Source organism: Pipistrellus kuhlii, unplaced genomic scaffold (genome assembly GCF_014108245.1).
Source record: "Pipistrellus kuhlii isolate mPipKuh1 unplaced genomic scaffold, mPipKuh1.p scaffold_m20_p_3, whole genome shotgun sequence".
NCBI lineage: Eukaryota > Metazoa > Chordata > Mammalia > Chiroptera > Vespertilionidae > Pipistrellus > Pipistrellus kuhlii.
Genome location: NW_023425529.1, coordinates 130,247,263 through 130,249,243, shown reverse-complemented (window position 1 = coordinate 130,249,243; position 1,981 = coordinate 130,247,263). Strand labels below are relative to the sequence as shown.

The window sequence follows — 1,981 nt, the reverse complement described above, 5'->3', positions numbered from 1 at the left end:
TTGGACCTAAATTTGGGGTCAGACATGCCTTAAGGGGTCACAGATTGGAGAGGGTGCAGGCTGAACTGAGGGACACCCCTGACCCGTACATGAATTTCCTGCATCAGGCCTCTAGTCTTATATAATAAAAACCTAATATGCTAAGTGTCCAGTTGTCTGGATGTTCAACCAAATCAAAGCATAATATGCTAATGATATGCTAAGTCCACTCAACCTCTTGCTATGACATGCACTGACCACAGCGGGGAGGTGCTTAGACTAATAGGTGAGCTTGCTGCTGGAGTTTGGTAGATCAGGACTGAATGAGATGGGCTGGACTTGCCCTAGAGCCCTCATACAGTACCTCCCCGGGTGGCCAACCTCCCATGTCCCTCCCTGTCCCTGATCATGCACCAGTGGGGTCCCTCAGCCTGGAATGTGCCCTCTTGCAATCCGAGACCCCTCAGGGGATGGCAGAGAGCTGGTTTTGGCCTGATCCAGTAGGCCAGGCCGAGGGACCCCACACGTGCGTGGATTCGTTCACTAGGCCTCTAATATTCTATATAATAAAAGCCCAGAGACTGAAATGGCAGAACGACCAGAATGACTACAGCCCCTTGCCAGGACTGTCCCCGCCTCCCAGCAAATGGGTAGGGGTGATCAGGCAGGTAGGTGAGTGGTTAGGGGTGAGCAGGCAGGCAGGTGAGCAGTTAGAGATAATCAGGCAGGCAGGCGACTGGTTAGGGGAAATCAGGCAGGTAGGCAGAACCCTGTGATCGATCACCTCAAAGAGAGAGACCCAGGCCGCTAGCCACAGCCTTCGGGAGGGATGCTCAGTGGCTGTGATTGGAGGTGCTGGTGGCAATGAATGCTGCAGGGCAGGGACAGCACCACGATGGCTCCTGAGAGGCACGGCACCTGCAGCCTGGCCCAGGCCCCAGGGTCCTGCCTCTGCCCATGGCTTCTGCAGGGCTGGACTGCCACTCCTCCTGCTATGATTCCTGGGCAGATCCTGAACCCTCCCATGACTGTGGGCTCTCTGCCAAGGCTCAGCCCCCTGACCAGACTCCCCAGCTCAGCCCTGACTGCAGAGGGGCTGAAATACACTGACACCCACACATTGGGGCCATGATCGCCCCTTTGCACTTCCTGGAGGTGAAACTGGGCAAAAGGCCTCAACCTGTGAAAAGTGAGCTAGATGAGGAAGAGGAGTGGAGGGAAGAGCGCCGGAAGAGAACGAAGTGGCGGCAGCCTAACGCCGGAGCAGGAAGAAGGAGCGGAAGGCGTGTCCGCAGCGGGAATCTGAGTGGCTGGAGCTCATGAGTGCGGAGCTGAAAACCCAGATGGAGGAGCTGAAGCAGGAGCGGCAACAGCTCATCCTAATGCTCAAACAGCATCGCCCCACCTGCATCATCAGGACTGACAATGTTAAAACCCCCAACTCAGAAGACAACCTACCACTGGAGCAGCTGGAGAAGAAGTGACCATGGGCTGGGGGGAGGAAGAATTAAGTAAAAATTAACATCTAAAATAACTTTTTTTTTTTTTTTTGTGATGAAATAGAAAAGCAATTCTATTTTCTTTCCATAGATGCTTGAGCAGCTAATACAGTATGGCATAGCAGCTAAGAATGTGTGGGTCTAAAGGACATGTGACATTGGCTAATACAAAGGAAAAATAGCAGAGCAGATTGGACTAATAGCTGCTATTAAGTCCATCTTTACATCTATGCTTGTAAATCCTGACCTCAGTGAAAACATGCACTTACCTGGACACTCGTGCATTTCCAATCTGTTATGGAGAACTCCTCCAGGATGTCAAAGTTATAAAAATTAGGGTGGGATATAGTTTAGAAGTCATTTAATCGAACTCTTTTATTTGCAGAAGAGGAAATAGAGGTACAGAAAATTATAACTTGTCTAAGATAACCCATTACACAGGTCATTTTTTTAAACTCTGGTTATGTTTCTCTCTTACATAAAATTTCCTTGATCTTTGAACC

At 50.3% G+C, this 1,981-nt stretch overlaps 1 pseudogene; it reads left to right on the top strand.

Annotated features, from left to right (window-relative positions):
* Positions 1-748: 748 nt before the first annotated feature.
* On the top strand, positions 749-1,463 carry LOC118730541 (annotated as a pseudogene).
* Positions 1,464-1,981: the final 518 nt, after the last annotated feature.